The 19,135-nt window shown below is 36.4% G+C and overlaps 1 protein-coding gene across 5 annotated transcripts in view; it reads right to left on the bottom strand.

The window, feature by feature from the left end:
• The window catches only part of OSBPL6 (oxysterol binding protein like 6), a 95,234-nt gene that overhangs the window by 55,821 nt on the left and 20,278 nt on the right, over positions 1 to 19,135 (bottom strand). The window lies entirely within an intron of this gene.

Below are 19,135 nucleotides of genomic sequence, written 5' to 3'. Positions count from 1 at the left end.
AAAAAACATGGAAAGGCTTAGGAAATTCACAGCAATTCTCATGCAAAGTTTACAATCCATGACTGGGGATCAATATCTCAATCTTGCATGTTACCATAAAACTATCAACAAACTCCTTAGTAGCTGCACCAGAGGAGATGGATATTCATAAAGGAACTGCAGCCTGTGGGGAACCCACACCAGGGTGGGGAAAAGCATGAGGAGGAAGGAGTGGCAGGGAACTGTTCTGTACTGACCGTAACCCACCACCCACTGACACATCCTGTAAACGCATTGATTTAAATTGGTTTAATTTGGTCTTCGATTTCTCTCTACCCAGATCTATTTTATTTAGCAATAAATTAAATTGATTTTCTCCAAGTTGAGACTGCTCTGTCTGCAACAGTAATTGGTATGCAATCTCCCTGCCTTTATCTCACCCCAGGTACTTTCCCATCCTATCTTCTCCTCCCATGCCACCAAGAGGCTGGGTGGGCACCTGACTGCTGGCAAGGGCTAAGCTACCACAGCCACGTAGGCCATTCTCTCTCCTGCTTACTCAGCCCCTGCAGTGTGCCTTACCTCTTTACAACTTTTCTCTCACTGAATCCTCTTCACCCAAATCTTGAGTTTTGATCCAAGAACGGAAACTTAGATACATGTAGCAGCACAGAGGATATTTACGTTGAATATAAACACTACTACACATTTATCATCAGTACACTGCCACAGTTCAGGACAGTTCTCTGACCTTAACAGATAACTTCAGACTTGCTTCAGCTGATAGATTCTGTGTCTATTCTTCTACTAGCCTTGGATAAAACAGTTCTCTGAATGATGTCCTTTGCTTGAAACTATTATCCACCTCCTCCACCTCTCCCTAATTTTGAGCTGGCCTTCCCTTTGCTATGCATTCCTCCCTCCTGTCTGAGCTATCTTCTGCACTATGCTCAGCTACTCTGAAGCCTCGAAAGCCTAAACAAAACAAAACAAAAAACACCCCACCACAAGCAAAAAAACACCTCCAGAGCTATTGCAATTCTTCTTGTTTTGCCACTCCTGTTTAAAGACATTTGCATTTGGTTAAAGACAAGATATACATGATGGCATTACTGTGAATCTTGCATTTTTATAACACATTGTATACAGCAAGAAAAATACTTAACTTTTTTTAAACATCCAGCACCAAGTCAAATCAACTTTTCCTGAGAAAATACATCTCACTAAGAAGTACTGAACTTGTTCTTTCATCATAGGAATGAGCAGGAGAAAGCTGACATTTGTCTCTAAGGAATAAATGAACAGCATCTGGGAGGGCATTAACCAGCAGTGCTGTTTTTGAAAGAAAAAAGCCGCACAACACAGTTGTTTTAGAACTTCAGAGAGAAAACATAATGAAGTTGCATTCTGAGAGGCTTTTCCTTCCAGCCTAGCATACCAGGGACTGCTGATCTAGCTTAACAGCATTTTCATATCCTACAAATGCATCAGGCGAACTTCAGCCAAAGATGTGAACTGACAACAATGTCTCAAGACCTATGCAAATTTTCCTACAAATAATGACTCAAATTACAAAAATTAGAAATAGCAGAACACTGAAATAGTAATCTCAGTTCACAAAGATGTGCAAAACAGTTGAGTTATGAAATAGCTGCCAGGACAAATTTTCAGTAACTTCCAGCCATGAAATCACTGAAAAATTGTTAGCAGAGCAGCCTTTGGGCAAATGAAAATCAAGTGCTTTTTAAAACATCTGATCTTCACTCATTTGACTCATGTGGAAAAATTTATGTTTAGCATTGGCACAGGAGGACAGTGATCTGGCACTTCAAGTTTTTTAAGGCTTTCCGGAACCATAGGTGCTGTTGTAAGAATCAAACATAAAGCCAGCAAGAGGTTCCTCAGGAGGAACAGTTCACTGAGTCTGTTCTCACCGGGTTGGCAATTCTGTGAAGTATCTGCTTTTTCTTTTGAATAATATTAAAACCAAATAAAACAGTCACACCTGAGCCAAATTCCCCAGTGTTTCTGGGGTTTTTCCCAAGTCTGAAGCTTTCCAAAAACTTACTTAAAGCACACTAATTTGTCAATAGCAGGCTCTCAAAAAGGGCATATAAAACAAAATCTTACCCTTCACGCTACAAGAAGCAAACTGCTTCTTGCCCTATTTAACAGCAGCAAGAACTTCAGTACAAAATTTCAATTACTTATATGTAGAAATTTCTGATAGAAGAACAGTTCAGGGTTAAAACTTAAAAAACACAAGATATTTGAGAAAATGAGCACTGTAAACACAACAAAAATATTAACATAAACTAGCAAGAGCTAGCATTGAGCTTTTTGTTATTGCTCTTGCACATTAAGTTTGGATTCTGTTTCTCTACTTTGCTAAGAGCCTATCTTCCAATTCTGGCTTAAAATTTGGGTAATACATCTTTTTTAGAGCATGTTAGAAGGAATAAATGTAGTGAAACTGATGTTAAGAGGCGCCACTCTCTCTGTAACAAAGATTGAAGCAAACAATTATAAATCTAATTTTTTGGCCAACCAATTCAATTTACCAAAATGAAACCAATGCTTTTGAGGCATTTTTCATGCACTTTTTTTCCAACTGTCACTGGCAATTTTGCTATTGGCTTCAGTGGGAACAGAAGGAAGCCACACACTGTTTTAGAGTGTTTCTACACTACTTCTAGAAAATACAAGAAAATCTAAGAAGACAAACATTCAAAAACTGTGATGTTGGGATCGTGAGTGGGGAAATATTATTATTCTAGTAATTGTGACAAAGACCAAACTGTCTGATTCATTGTAGGAGGTCAGTTTTACCATCTCTATACCACAGGAAGTCATCTAAAACCTAGAATTATTTTCAGTGATTTCAGTTGGGCAATTCAAACAGAACAGCATTACCCTTCAGAAATCAGGGTGACAGAATTGGCCACTGGATACTAATTGCTTCTTATCCAATTATCATTGACCTGTAGGCTGCGGTTTGCACCACTACAGCTAAATCCCTCATGAACTGCTACAATCCACCATCAGTTTAGGACCATCACTTGATTCAGATGTGACTGGCTCACTTCAAAGCTACTTTGCCATGAGGTCCCAGGGTGGGAAATACATTAATTACTTACAAAGAGAAACAGACCTCCTGGAACATGTTAAACAGACACTGCACTGAGATTTTGGTCATCACAAGTGACAGTCACCTAGGTGGGAGTTCTGTCATCACCTTTTTATTTGGCATCTCAACTATTTTGAATGTAAATCATCATTTGTTATTTAGCAATGATTGAAAAAAAATACCCATTCTTCAGTATATTCTTTTCTCAATCATTTACTTATTTTCTAGGTAAAGCAATGGATATAGAAAGGTAAAATGCCCTGTCCAAAGGCCAAGAGAGCAGGCGAATCTTGTAACCAGAAAATGCAGTGAAGTGTTATAATTCCAATGCATAAATAAAAATAACATGTGCCATGACTGTAATATCCTCCACATAAGCCAAAACATCTGATGCTATTCATAAAGGAGTACACAATGACTGTATGGAAACAACAATAAGAAATTATTCACGGAATATACTTAAGATTATTGATTATACACTGAGTTATCAAGAAATTGTTTCTTCTTTCTTTTTATTCTGTTTAACCGCTGAACACTTAATACACTTAATTCTTACTGTTCACTCCTACTATGCTTGTTTTCAAGCTACCCTTTGAATTCAGCTTTTTTTTTTTCCAGTAATGTTTTTGTGTTTGATCTCAATTGTTACAGCTCTTCCAAGTCTGAAAAAAAAGGAGGTAGAAACATAGAGATTCCCTTATTCTACCTTTACTTCCAAAATATTTTAATACACAATAACTTTTTTCCATTTCCTTTTGGTTTATGGGGTTTTTGCCTTTTTTTTCTGGTGTCTTAAGTACTAAACAGGTCTTAAAAATAAAGCGATTATTCATTTTCTTTCCATCCACAAAGGGTTGTGGTTTCTTTTGCTCTCTTTCTAGCTAAATAAATAAAAGAAAACTGTGATGTTTTCTTTTCTTTATTTCTCTCTCTTTTTTTTTTTTTCTGACAATAGAATTATGTTAATCCAGAAGTTCTGCTTTCTACCATCAGAAACAATTGTTTCAGATGCATCAAAATAACCTATCTAATACCAAGAGGTAGTATGATTATTTTTTTATTACACAATGTTACACTAAATAGTTTGAAAGGCAAGAAAGCACTGAGAGCTACATACTGATTTCTCTTCACCTTCTATCCCAGTATACAATGGTATGTATTATTTATCACCTCTTAAAAGAAATTCTTGGGAATTTTGTAGACTGGACTGTTCAGAATTACAGAAATATTGAGAAGGCACTTGTTCTCAATATAAAAATTCATTACTTTGTAGCTTGTTCAGCAAATAAAATAAATTATATCTAGAGTTGCACATGATCCAAAATTTCATTTTAAAAGTAAGTATTTTTATGTCACTAGCTAAAATTAAAAATTAAAAACAAAAAAAAAAAAAAAAGAGAGAGAGAGAGATTAGAATGGGAAAAGGCTGTTTCTATTGGAAAATGTTTGTGTAAAAAATATTAATGGAAATGATGAAAACATACAAATACATGACTTGCATAAATCCGGAGTTATAAATAAATCTGCATCTCATATAAATAGAAGTTTTCAATGGGTAACTCCAAATGAAGTCTAGCTTCAAACAGCAGACTTCTGTGATTAATGCTGTATTATTTCTCACTGGCTATTTGTTTCCTCTGATTGATTCTTCTCTGCAAGAATGCCCAGAATGCTTTATAGTCTGTTTAATATCTTATGCAGTATTGGAATAATTTGAGAAGACAATTTAGGGTGCAGAATGGAGTGTCTGGACATAAATGAACTAAAAATATGCAACCATCACTGGCATTATTCCAACCAAAGCATCTTCACACTGATCTGTCAACATGGGGCTTTTTTTCACTGGGAGGGAAGAGGCTTAATGTGGTGCTCTGCAGCTGTATAGCCCACATATTCTGTATTCGGGCATCCAGTGGAGCCCACCCTCTGTTCTCATTTCACAAGGAATACACAACTGCATGTTCCCCCCCACCACCTGCTGACCTTTCATGCAGGGAAATCATAACCACACTTCTGCTGCAGATCCCAAATGTTGCAAACACAAGAATGTAATAGAAATAATACATCTCAATGCTGTGGCAACACTGCCGTGGTTTCATAGTCCATTTATGGGAAACAAACAATTTGCCTTTTTTTTTCTTCTCTCTCTCTCAATAAAGCAGTGAATCAATCACTTTACAGCCGCTATTTGAGAATCAGCCACATCAGCATTCAGCTGGGTGGGGCAAACTCTTTAACATGCTCTAGGTGTACAGAGACAAGAGAATTAAAAAACAGTGTGAAATCTGATCGACAATTAAACCCAAAGAAGCTGAAAGATGAGCAGAGACCACACAAGTAATCTAGCAAACAATTCTGGATTCAACAATTCAACAGCTGCATTTGGTAACTAACAGCCTCAATTGGTTACATGAGAATACCAGCTATGACGAACTTCATTAGTTGTACTTTCAACTGAGAGCACTGAGATGCTCTAACTTTAATGCCATCCTCTAGTGGGACTTGGTGCACCCCAACACATCACATCTGGTATGATTTCTTTAACACTGATTTTTTTTTTCCCCAGAGTTGTTAGTCCAGGTATGACTCAATAATAATAAATAAAAATAATATTTTAAAAAATTACTTGTGTGCATTTATGTCTGTAAAATGCACGGTTATGACAGACTTCATCAAATAGATGGATAAGGTCAAACAGCAGATAATCAGATTCAAATGAGAAGAGGTCAGTACAGCATCTGCCTTTCCCGTTTTCTGCTTGCCTACATGATTAAACAGAGTTTTCCGCCCTTCCAGAATCCCTGAAGCACACATGGCAATTAGTGGCATTCCAGCATGTCCAAACCTCCATCTTAGATGATAATTTCAAATTAAGCCCTCAGCTCATTTCCAGCCTCTGAGGATTGCTTCAATAGCTGAAGCGACTGTAGGATTTTCATTAGGATTCCTTTGTTGTTCCTCATTCCTCAGGCTGTCACAATAATAGAATACTATTGATTTGCATGGCATTGAAATTTTTACATACTATAGAGGCAGCGTTTTGACCTGTGGTGCATGCATTTGTAAAAGACTGGCTGCTGTGAATAGAGGATTATGCAGCGTATATACTTACAAATACACAAATACAAATATGCACTATAACCCAGTTAGATATAAAACAGGAAATATTAACTGCTAGACATCATAATCCTTTCTGGGATGACAAAAGACCATGAGACTCACACAGCCTTAGACAGGAAAACAAACAAACAAACAAAAACAACAAAAAACACTGTCATCACACACTGTCACATTCCTCCAACCCTTTTTCAAACACAAAACATTTTAGGGGAGGGGAGTTCTGTGAAAAATTTTTGAAGAATTACATTTTTCAGATTTTTAATATAAGTCATAAAGAGACTGTAAATTGTAATCAAAACTTAGAAAATTATTTAAAGGAAAAGAGAGTAAGTTTCATGCATCTTGATTTTTTTTTTTTATGGATAAAATAACCCAATTTTCATCAAGCTCTTTAAAAAAAAAAAAAAAAAGGCCTTTTTTTTCTCTTTCTGTGATATTTTTTTTAAATCACTGTGCAGTTTGGACAAAGAAAATAGTTTAGAAGCCTAAAGACTCAGGTTTCTTTCAAATAAGAGTTTCAGCTGGATAGTGATCTAAAGCACAGAACTTAATTTATCTTATAAAGGGGCTGCCTTTTACTGCCTTATTTATTATCCTGTGTCATTTCCCTGCATCCAGTATCCACTATTTCCACTATCTCATCACCTTTACATTTTTACTGTGTTTCAAACCTATCAAGTAAAATTTTTGATTCCTGGGTCTCAGAGAAAATTAAGAATTGCCTATTTTATTGATCTTGAATTTTGAACAGTGCATTATCAAATGCTTGTAAGGAGGATGCCACAAAAGTCACTGCTGTCCCAACATAAATGCTGCATTTTTATGGGAGTAAATCCAAACTAGTTGTTGATGGAATTTGCTCAGGTCACAGAGAATGGAGTGGGGATGCACAAAATTGGAGGATCAGTCAGAGCTTCCAGGAACCTAGTTTTTTGGGGTGCTAAATTGAAGGTCACATCCAGGAACAAAAAGACAGGGTGCAATTACATGATGGGAACTTCATTCTTGAAAGCAATTAGTTTCACAAACATTAAGTGTCACAGCAGTTTATGGCTGCACGGGATAATATAGTTAATGGCTTATATATAATCTGGGAAGAAGGAATAGGGAGGTTGTATTACCTCTGTGACTGCTACTAAATCACTTTGTCCAGCTCTGCCACCAACATTTCAAAGACATCCACAAATGGGTTCAAGAGAGAACCATAAGCATGACAACAGGATTGAATAACATCACTACTAATAGAGGTCTATATATTTAGTTTGTCAAAGAGAAGATTAAAGGGTCACTGCATAACAATCTATAGCCCACTATATGGGGGAGAAGGAATTTAGTATTAGAATTCTTCTCAAAGGATATAACAAAAACTAAAAGGCCGCCCCCCCCCCCGAAAAAAAAAAAAAAAAGTGAAGGGTAAGCTAAATGAATGCAGGTTAGAAATAAGACACCCAAATATAACAGCAACAATAATTGAACACTAATAAAATACACTGAGGCTTATTGTGGGTGTTTGTAGGGGATGGTTAGGCATTTTTTGATCAAAACTGGAATTCTTGTTTGTTTTGTTTTAAGTAAGTATGTTCCAAAGCTCAACCACTGCTACTAATTTAGAAGCAGGTATTCATACAGGGCAGTCTGATTGCCTGTTCCATCGTATAAGGTCAGGTTATGCCATATTGCAAACAAACCAAACAATGAAATGAAAAACAGAAAAAGAAGGATAAATTGAAAGGAATACAACTGCTTCTCCTTAACTCTGATCTTTGGTGTACCCCATTAATCTCCCACTTGAAGGACTACAATTTAATCCTCCTATATCTCTAGGCATTTATGAAGCCTTACACTTTGTATGAAACATTAAATGTTCATAAAGTCTAGAGGAATATATATTCCAATCTCCACTAATATTTGTTTTTCTTGCTACTTTAATGAAATCTGTCTGACACATATTTAAAGCATGTGACCATGAAAGAGCAGGCGCACATCATAAAGCCATTTTCTTATCTCATTTACAACTCATTCAGCGAATGAATTCATGAGAAAGACAGAAAAGAAAAATAAACTGTTATAGTTTGTGCCAAAGCAGCACCAAAAATGTCTTGAGCACTTTAGAAAAACATTAAGAATCACAGGAAAGGCTGAAAAGACCATAAGATGGATAATTGCTTCTGAAGCTCCTGCAAGGTCTCAGAAACATTAACTGGAATTAAACTGAGCACAAGAACAGGTGGATTGCTCACAAGTAGCTTCTTGACAGAGCAAATCAGTGACAAAACAAACAAACAAAACAAAACAACTTTCCTTGTAATACACAGATGGTTATCAAAGCCCTCCTCCATGAGGGCAATGCATAATACTTCCTAACATCAACACTTCCTATCATCAATAGTAAAATACACTTAGTTCATCCTACTTTTGAAATACTAATAACGCGGCATTCAGTTGCACTGACAGAGAACATAGTGTAAAAAAAATCAATAGTAACATTCATTTGTCATAGCAGGAATTCTCTGCCCCCAACGTTACTAGTAATTTCAGCTGAAATTACACAACATTAAATTTCTTCCACCTTTGTACAAAGCACAACCTAATATGAGAATGGAAATGTCCTCAGGCACTTTGCCCATAAAAAATACTTTTGCAGTCCTGGAGTATTCTCATCATGGGAAAGCTGTACGCTGTCCATCAGTTATTAATTTCCAAAATGTATTATAGACAGAAAACTACTCCTAATATATATTGATTTTTGTACATAAATAGATTATAAAACCAGAAGAGACTACTGTGGCCATCTAATATAAAAAGGGTCAAGGGAATTTTCAAGATTAGTTACTCTTAGAGATATACACTATAATTTAGCAAAACATCCAATACCAAGGAAATAGCATCCAATGGTAGGCAGTGACCATAAATCCTAACCAGTTCTTGCACAAAATATTTTTCTTGCATTATTAAGTATGCATACACCATTTCTGCTTTAAATATGTCTAACTAAAACTTAGCCAAGGGACCTTCTTAAACTTGCCAACTACATGGAACATCCCTCCTCAAACGCAAAATTTGCTTGTGCACAAATACACCATATTTAGTATTGACACAGGAATATAGTTTATATTTTATATAAAATATAATACACATATTATATTATTATATGTATTATACTATATATTATATAGTATATACTATATAATATATAATACATATATTATTATATGTATTATATATTATATTATATATTATATACTATATATAGTATATAAACTATATTCCTGTGTCTATATATTATATATTATATTATTATATTATTATTATTATATTATTATTATATATATTATATATTATATTACGTCTTACGTCTTATAATGTCAGTTTTCAGTTTTCTTTTTAATATTTTAAACAAGGTTGAGAAATTTTAGACAAGAATTGACATAGTTAAGGAATTGACAAACATTTTATAGTCAGAAAGGTACATGTTCTGTCCACAAGAAGCCAGGATGAAAGGTTACTTGGATGAAAGGTTACTTGGGTGCAGTGGTAACTTTCCCGGTTACCACAGCAATGCACTTGTTTGTGCATTTCTGGACTTCAGCATCCAGCTCAACAACATTGCACAGGCAGCTTACAGTCAAGTAATTGCCCTTCATCAGCTGTAAATCCCTTCAAAATAGTTCTTGTGGGCAGCGCTCCTCATCCTTGTCTGGATAAAGGGGGTCATGTGGTGTTTCCTATGCCTGTGTCCCTCTGGACCACCAAACCACCCGTAATTTCCTGTTTTAAGCCTTGGCCACCTATTTAAGTATTGTCAGACACCTGCTGTCTGTAAGATGCCATACCTGTCCCCCCTGCAGCCACCGGCTGAGGAGGTACCATTGCCGCAATGCCACAGGCAAGGAGAGGCTCCCACCAGGCAGAGGACAGCATGGGGACAGGCATGAAGCACAAGCAGCAGGCATGAGGTGCTTCGACAGTGTAACAGTTAGAGACATGCTTGAGCTATTACTCTAACCACAGGCACATTTCACAGTAGCCAGTTGCTCATATATTCATATTCACCTGCTCTACATCTCACATCACCTGCATGTAAAACTGGCATAGGCTGTGCAGGACACACTCCCAAAGACACTCCTTGAGAGGCCATGTAGACTTCACAAATTGTAACAAGAAGTCTGAATGGTAAAGGAAGAAAATGTAAATTAGAAAATGTAAAAAAGCACAAAAGACTTTGGCCACAATTAACAGCTGCACAACAATAACCTGGCAATACAGTAAAGGTGCCAGCTGGCAAGCAGTACTCTGCACGACTATTTTTCTGGGCTGGGAAACAACCATGCTTCCCTTCTAACACCAGACATTGCTATTCTCTTTGAACACCATATACAAAAATTCTACTTACACTTTCCCATAATTAAGGACGGGACTCTCACATTCAGTATCTTTTGGTGTCTTACAGAAAGCACCCAGGGTAGGAATGCCTCTCTAAAAACAACGTCTTTTAACACTTCAGTGAGTGATGACCATTGTTGCATGACCTGCTGCATTAGCATCACTTGCAAGACATGAAAATAGTTTTTGACTATGGCACATGATGAACCAGAACGCATGCAATGACTGCAAGGAATAAGATTGAGACTTAGATGGAGCTACACAATTGGGAAACGGGGTACATGGAGATCAGTCAATCAACTGAAAAATGCATTAATTTTACAGAGGCCATAGAGAAGTATTTTGTGTTAGTGATCAACAATCATATCTACCAACCTTGTAAGATACTTGCGATCTTTTTAATGCTTAGTAATGCCTCCATTCTCCAAATGCTATGTGAATATCCTGTGCTAGCCAGCACAGACTTGTAGGGATAGCAGAGAAGCAGAAACACAAATCCCTAACACACCAGTATGAATCGCCCACATCACAACTTTTCAGTAGATTCACTTTTTCCCTCTGCTGCCAACCTCATGAACACCCCAGATTCCCACAATACACCGTACCTCGCAGACCCATCCCTCTGTCCTCACTCCTGTATTTTTCATTCTTCCTCTGACTCATCCTTAGACCATGAAGCACACACTGTGAACCCTTTTGCTCCTTCATATTTCAGGACCATGCCAGGTCCCTTTTCCTCTTTCTTTCTTTATGCTCCTCTCATAAACTTACTGAAATTATGACCTCTGCACTTCATCTTTCCATTTCTCACCCAGGCTCTATACTTGCCCCACTTCATGTTACACAGCACATCCCAGATTGTCAGTTCAGAGCAACAAATTATTTTGAAACAATTTTAAACATATTCTGTATTTTCAAAAACCTCTCTTCACAGGAGAGGCCATGGCTGCAGAGTCAAGTCACAGGAAAAAACGAATAAGGGAAGAGAACTTACCGTTAGAATTAAAAAAACAAACTTCTGTGTCCTCCCACTTTGTAATACAGATGTCTATGCCCCAGACTCTCTCCCTCCAGGGACAAGATATGAGCAGGACTTTCTTCAGCCTGATCCAAACAAAATTTGAGTGGCTTTGAGTGGCTAACAACAAGCAAAGTATGTCTCCTTTCAATATTACTCAACCTGAAGTGCACTATCACTTTATCACAAACTATTTGTAATTTTCTTTGCAAAATAGTTTGTAATGAGGGGCTTACATTTACAGCAGCAACATCAGCACCTACACAATGCTTTTCATCTGTAGCTCTCAAAAGCGTTTTAAGAAGTTTAATTTTAGCATGAAGTCAGCCACAGCAGATGCAGTTTGCAAGTTGCCATCAATTCTCACAAAGTCCTCATTAATGATCTGAAATAACAGTTCCATTCAAGCTCTAAATGGAAAGTGGCTGCCAATTATGCACAACACTGTTTGTCATTGTGCTTTAGCTGAATATTTACTGAGAACTAATACATTTTTCTTTTGTGCCCAAATACAAGATTCCCAAACTGATATCAGGAGAAAAATCTGAAATGCCTAATTTCAATACCACTTTAAAGAGACATGGAGGAATTATTCAGTTTCACCAGTAAGAAACAAATTCATTTTTTTGACAACTAAATCATTTTTCAGGATTGCATCTAATTTGCTGATGTAGCCAACAAATAACTATTACCTAATGTTATCAACTAATATAAGGAAGTTGGCTTATTTATCGAAATTTAGTATACGTTCTTAACTAAAAACACCACACATATACAGTATTTCACATTCAGTTACTAATTTTTGAAAATTTGATTTATCAGTCTACTAACTGAGAAAAAGAAATATAATCTTTTCTTTTCTTTATGGAAACATTGTATTTTGAAAAACTCCATGTATATAGGAAACTAAATTTCTCAATTTTAATTTTCTGAACTTTCCAAATCATTATATTATTATCTATAAGGTATAGTTTGCATTCTAACTACACTGATAAGAACATTTGATAAAAAACAATTTTAAAAGCCCTGTGATTATTTAAGGTGAATTTAAACTTTTTAAAAATAGGTCACACATAAAATGATATATTGCTCTTCCTCTCTAAATGCCACAATTTCACACTTCACATTTGTAGAAGTAGACGTCATTAGGGACATTTTGGAGAGCTACTCTGAGTAACAGTGAGGTAGACCAACCACAAAACCCTCAGCAAGGTTAGACACGCATCACAGAACTTGGAAGGAGAAAGTTTGCTTCTTTTAAGGTACGATGAGAGAGAAGGTGATTGGATTATTATAGAAAAAAAAATATTTCCATCTTTTCCTGAGCACAGACAAGTGTCCTGAGTTGGTCAGCTGTTCACCAAACATGAGCAATCAAACATGGACTTAAATTGCCAAGGCCGCACTTAGAGCACTTTGCCCTATGGTAGGCGTTAACATCCCAGCAAACTGCAGCCAAAATGAACAGCCAAGAACCAGCACGTGGCCCTCAATGGCCAAAGGCAGGGATTCGGCCACAACAACAGCACATTGGAAGGGACGGAAGCAAAATCTTGTAGTCAACAGAAAACTAATGAAGTTAACATACAGTGCTGAAAGAGGGCTCTTCTGCAGTTCTGACCATTTCCACCCAGGTCAGATGGCCAGAATGAATCATCAGTCATGAGCCAAGTCACATCTTTTCATCAACCATGATCTTGCCTAATGCATAAAGGAAATTAAAGATTTTTTTCCAACACTTTCAAGGTTGAAGTAACATTAGTTAAGGATGAATTTAGATGAAATCTTTTCTGTCTATAACCCTACAAATGAAAACTTCATGTCATCTAAAATAACATCTTGCCCTCTGATGATCATGAACATCAGTCAAGTAACAGAGAAAGTTGACAGTTGAACCTCTTCTCTGTTTCCAATTTTATAAGACAGTTACTTTTATATCACATGCATGTGAGACGTGTAAAAAGCCATGTATTATGAACTACAAAGCTTTCTACTAACTCAGAAAATACAATCTTTTGTGTGTGTGAGGGTAACAGAGGACTGACCAATAACTGCAATGGAGGTCTAAAACTGTTGCCATTTTGGCTCATGGAACGATCAACATGGCAGGATTGAGCTTGAAAAAGGAATCAGAAAACCAGTTGGCATTGCTCTTGTCTACTACAGGAGCTACAGTGCTACTATAGTGCTACTGCAACTACTCAAAAAAGCTGATTTTTTTTTTTTTTTGGACTTTTGTGATGGAAGTACTACTATATCAAAAAAATAGTGGGAATTTAGAAGATATCAAAAGAAATCATCACTGGTAGAACAAGGATTATGTCTAATTTCTCATAATTAAGTTTTTATACACTTTACAGCAAGGAAAAAAAAGTATTGAAGTATTCCAAATGTTTGGTGGTGTTTTTGTTTGTTTGTTTGTTTTAATTTTTCATTAAAGTTGAATTGCAATTAAATATTTATTTAACTGAGCAATTATTAACTTACAGTCTCCTCATCTGCAAGGTAACTATCCAGACGACCACCCTAAAAAAGAAGCATTTCAGCAAAAGCATTGTCCTTGAATGACCACACCATCTTGAGTAAGATTTTAGGAACATTTCCACACATACTTCTTGGCTGACAGCATCACTTCCAGACACAATGGCATTATTTTTCCTCTCAGTGTAAATTCCCATATGTCCGTTTGCTATAAATGGCACGTAAAACAATTTTTCTATTTATCTTTCCATTACTAACACGTTTTACCATACTTGAAATAGAAAACATAATTGCAAAACAATTCTTACGTACTTTTAATTAAACAAAATAAACCTAAATACAGCCTGTTTCCCAAGCAGGATGAATAACCAAACAGGGAGCTGCTCCAGGTCTCCTGCAGTCCACGAATCCCAGACAGACTGCAGGATTAGGCACAGGTATCGTGTGTCTGTTGCTTCCTAGCTTCTTTAGGTTACCCCTGCCTCTGATGGCAATGTCACACATGATTTCTGCATTGCATCATACACATCAGCATGAGGGCTCACAGAAAGCATTCACCTGGAAATTTTTACTCTCATAGGTTATATGATGTCCACACTAAACAGACAGACTGGAAACACAACCTTTCTAATACTGAGAATAGTTTTCTGGAACGAGCCTATAAACTCACCATGAGAAGGAAGCAAAGTTCACTTCCAAAATGTAATTCAGAGGATTGCATTTTTAAAATGCAACTTAATGAGTAATTTAGAAAAAAAATGTGTTTCAAACACAAAGTGAATTGTATGATGCCTCACCTTTGTTTCACAATACAGGTAAGCAAAGCAGCCCAGTCTAAATTTATCAAGTAACAAACAACCATAAATTAGACCATTGCATTAGGGCCAGTATGTGACTGCAAACCAAGCTGCATCTGCAGATACAACAAAGGCAATATGACTTCGCAGTATTTTAACCTTGTTCAGCAGTTCCCAAGATTCGGGGCATTCTGCTTAAAGGGAGAATGGCTGGTTCTTTTGTAATTGTAATGAAAAGATATACTGAGATTCAGGGTGTACAATTTTTAAGTGCTGGAGAAAGTACCAAAGAAAATCACGGAATTAACATGTATCTGCTGTCTCAAATAGTTTGAGTGAAATGCTTGCTATACTGTATACACAGGATAGTTTGTACGCCGGTACCCAAAGACACGGCTATAAAAGTGCCAAGTACTCTCAGTGCAGCACCAAGCAGCTTCCAGCATTTTGTCCTAAACAAAACGTAATAGAATATGGCCCTAATTCATTTTCTCAGTTTTGCAGCAACCCATCATAAGCTTTTACAACCAGGAAGTGTTTGAGGGACAATATAAGGTAGCAGCTTTGCACTCAGGTACACAAATTCCTTGCAACAACGTGAAGCATTTCCAATTTGCGTTAAATAGAGACAGAAACAAAAAAAGCAATTTTCTACAGCTCTATAGCAACTGCTGAGAATGTGTTATTAAAAATACCCTTCTGTGTTTTTATCCAGTGCTGATACACATCTGATTTCAAAATGACCAAGTACATCACTAGCATTTGTGCTTCCATTACCTGAACAAAATCCCACTACCTATTTCCTCAAGTACACAGGGGCTCTATATCACATACATCTACCATTTGACAGCCCAATCTTCAAAAGTAGTCTCATTACTGACAAAACCCAACACATGTTTTTCTTTCTCAAGTTTCCTCTGCCTTCTCTTCTTCTAGTACCTTTTCTTCCCTGCCTTTTAAGTGTTGAGGTTGTGTTTTGTCAACCTGATCCATAAAACATGCTTCCCCCCACCTCATACTCCACAATAAACACTGTCCCACCTGAAATTCTGTTCCTGGCACAGAACATTAAGCTGAACTCTACCACCAACCTCCAGAGAACGTCTTAGCAGGAGTTAGACACCCAAACCATTTTTATGTAGAGGACAAGCTTGTTTTCCCAGACTATATTTTCACATAGAGGCTCAAATAAAAATCCTATTTCATTATTTATAATGATTATGCCCTATCATTTTCTAACTCATTATAATGAATATGAAAAGGAAGCTATAGAAAACTAAAGAGCTTTTATATTAATTAACAAAGTAATTATACGTTGTGGTTTTTTGCTTAAACAAGCCATTTCAGCCTACAGTGGTTACCCTTAGAAACCCAATCTTCCTGTGGCAGCTGAGTGCCAATACTACTGTTATTTGCTATAAACCACATTAATCTACATGCCAAAAATTCAAAGACTAAGAATGTCACAGAGATCACATCATTCATTTTACCTGCTGATGTTGATTGTCAACTTTGATAGTCATGTCCATTAGATTTAAAGTACAAATAAATGGAACAGAAAAAAGTTTGAGAGCTGCAGCAAGTATACAAGAGCATGCATATGGTAATGAACTGCTGTAATAAAATGAATCTGAGGGAAGTTTTCAATGGTCATTAATATTTTGGTAAGAGAACTTTACAAAATACACAGAAATTTTAATCCAGCACCATCAGGGATAGTAAATGCTCAAGGAAAGTCAATTTATGATCAAAGCCTGCAATACCCATAGGTTCGAATTTGTTTTGAGGCCTCCTTTACAGTCTCAGCATAGAAAAACTGAATGATGAAGTGCAAATAATAGAAGGATTACCAAGCAAGCGTAACATAAGATTAAGACTGCAATACCCACAATTGCAGGATGATTCAGCAGATAGTAAGAGAAGGATGCATTACAAACTACCTTTACATTGTCTTTGAAATTTGATTCAGCCAAATACAATTATTAATACAACCTATCCTCTAAATGGGGACATTGCATAGGAAAACATTAGTGAGAGAAACGTCAAGTAAAATATTCTGTTTACATTTTTCCATGTTTGTCTAGCAGATACTCAGTTATTTCCCTTGACTTCAAAATGCAAAGCTAAAGCAAATAGCTAGCAAACAATATAAAGTCTAATATTAATGTTTCATTTTCTTAAAATGTTTGCATGTTTTCTCAAAACCTTTATGAAACTACTTTATAGTTTGTCCACCACAAACATGTATCTTCTTACTTGTCTCTCATCCTGTTTCTCCTATTGCACTGACTTCATCAAGGTAGACCTGGCAGTTAAGAGGTTTTCTCTTTTCAAAGAGAAAAAGCACTGACTTGTGAATGGCTTGTTACTACATGCAAGACTAAATCAGCAGTAAATGCAGAACATAAACCTATCTAGCACACAAACAGTGACACAAGCACTGGGGTTTTTCTGTAAAAGCTCACTCAAAACATGATAGGGAGGGACAAGGACAGGAGAATGACCTTGTTCTGCCACTTCTACATCAAAAAGACAAGGACTGCATTTTTGTATGTTCCATGCATCAGAGCAAAAGCATTGTCACATTTCTGTTGCCTTTCTCTTTCCCTACCACCACCTTTATTCATTCACATGGTAACCAATTACCCCCTTATCATCCTGAGGAACATTAACTGAAAGCTAGCAGTTCACAGATTTTTAGTTCAGAAGAGTAACCTGCTATATGTAGGTTGACTTCATTAAGTCAACTACATTTGGTTGGTTATACAACAAGAATTATTTCAAGAACATTCAATTAAATCGCTTATTGTATTATCAGATCAACAGCAGTTTCTGGTAACTGGAGATATTTTTTGAGCAAGACTTTCTTCATGACTTCATCCACTAGACAAATAAAAGCATACAGAATGGAAACGCTAAGAGAATTTGATACTCGGATTTCCAACATTCTATATTTTTATTCTGTCCTGGCTGTCATTATCATTTCAAAGCCAGGCTTCTTCATAGATTTTTTTTTCCTTTGCCTGAGTCAGAAATGATTCATCACATAAGTTATGATGAAATGTTCAAAAAGATGGTACATTCAAGCGAATGGACTAGAGCCAAAGGCTTTTTGTACCCTTTCTTTCAAACATCTTCCAGTGACAAACACATTATCTGTTCCACATGGACATAAACTAAAGTTAGTACTCTTTCTCTTAAAAAACTTCTAATCATGACCCTACTAGATAAAATGGAGGAAGGGGAGAAAACCAACCTGCCTTCACTGAATGTTCTAGTCCTACCCCATCAGCTAAAACACTCCTAACTTTTTGCTGCATGACATCAGGATGCAATTATGATTTAGAAATCAAAAAGAGAATGCTACCTTGACTAAGGCCATGTAAAAGTCTGCTACAAATAGAAGCTCCAATGTATGATCAATTACCTGGATATTTCTTCCTACAATTTTGAAGCACCTATTAACATAAAACAAAGAGGGCTGCAAAAACTAATAATAAATAAATAAATAAATAAATAAATACAATTCCTTATGTTGTCCTGAGCACAATACACTCCAACAAACAGTATTCACAAACTTTAAGCAAAATTGATTGTACTTCACTCTGAAGAAGATAGGTTATAAACAGAATTATCCAGATAGTCCACACCTATTTGCATGTCAGTTCAACTCTTTTTGATCTAACTACTGTGCATGTCATACAGCATATACTTCATAACCCTTAACTATTCAGCCACCATAAAGACCTGTCTGAACAAGATGGCACAAGAAGTGGTATTTAAAATGCCTGTCATCAAAGAATCTCTCCTTTTTCTATGTGGTTGGGAACTGGAGAGTGCAACTACTACTTTCATTCAGAACGGGTTTCAGGAAATCAGGGAGCTCCAAGCAGCATGGAGAAATTAAAGAACAGAGAGCACAGGATAGCAGTCATCAAGCTAACACCTTCAAACAGTTCTCTGCAATTGAGAAATTAACTGAACAGTTGTCCCTTAAAGAAAACCACACTCCAAGATACTAACTGCTACTCCAAGGGAAATAAAAATTGCATGCAACTCTGCTGACAGAGTTACTGAACATGGAAGGTTATTAAAACATAAAATGTAAATACCACAATGACATTCTACAGCTTAAGGAAATGGACAGAAATAAATGATACCTACATTTTGCTGTATTTGCCCTACAGACCTGTGTCTATTTCATTGTCTTTTAATAGCAGGTGAATTTCA

Source organism: Anas platyrhynchos, chromosome 7 (genome assembly GCF_047663525.1).
Source record: "Anas platyrhynchos isolate ZD024472 breed Pekin duck chromosome 7, IASCAAS_PekinDuck_T2T, whole genome shotgun sequence".
Lineage (NCBI taxonomy): Eukaryota > Metazoa > Chordata > Aves > Anseriformes > Anatidae > Anas > Anas platyrhynchos.
The sequence above is the reverse complement of the archived record's forward strand: the minus strand, read 5'-3'. Positions and strand labels throughout refer to the sequence as shown.